The 671-nt window shown below is 49.2% G+C and overlaps 1 protein-coding gene across 1 annotated transcript in view; it reads right to left on the reverse strand.

Moving 5' to 3' along the window:
- KLHL30 (kelch like family member 30) overlaps positions 1 to 671 on the reverse strand; it is a 31,335-nt gene that overhangs the window by 23,619 nt on the left and 7,045 nt on the right. The gene's annotated exons all lie outside the window — the stretch shown is intronic.

Raw genomic sequence — 671 nt, forward strand, 5'->3', positions numbered from 1 at the left:
GTAAGCTCCTCTGTACAGAGACTGATGTGACTGTGGGGGGACATTAGAGTGTAAGCTCCTATGTACAGAGACTGATGGGACCGGGGCTGCAACAACTTATCGACTAAGTCGATTAAAATCGATGATGGAAAATGTTGTCAACATTTTCCATCATCGATTAGTCGGCTTTCGATTAGTTGCCCCTGTTCACGGCTCCACACGTGCCGCACCTCCTCTCCGCCTCTCCCAGCTCTGAGCTCTCTCCCGCCGCTGCCTGCTAAGACGCTGCCCGCCAAGAGGACCACAAATCCCAGCAATACATTGTACACTGTATGTATATTGTATTGCTGGGATCCGCTGTATATCCTCTATAGCTGATGCCATTCTGCATTGATTGCTGTATAATTTTACATTTCACTGTATTGCACACCACACTTTTTTTTTTTTTTGCTTCCAACACTCCAAGCTTGAAGCCCAAAGCCGTGTAAGGGGCCCCCAGAATTTCTGATGGCTGCCCTGAGCTTGCCTGTTGGGTCTCCAGGCTGGCAGGAGCTCCCTCAAGCTTCTGCTAAACCTCCCACTCTGCCTGAACCTCCAGCGTTCCACCTTCAACATAATACTCCTGGCTGAATGCTTTCCCCCACACCTATTACCTGTACATCTTGTTTGTATTGTCCTCACTGCCTCTGCAT

This window comes from Nanorana parkeri, unplaced genomic scaffold (assembly GCF_000935625.1).
Source record: "Nanorana parkeri isolate BGI_ZX_2015 unplaced genomic scaffold, ASM93562v1 scaffold3092, whole genome shotgun sequence".
In the NCBI taxonomy this organism is placed as follows: domain Eukaryota; kingdom Metazoa; phylum Chordata; class Amphibia; order Anura; family Dicroglossidae; genus Nanorana; species Nanorana parkeri.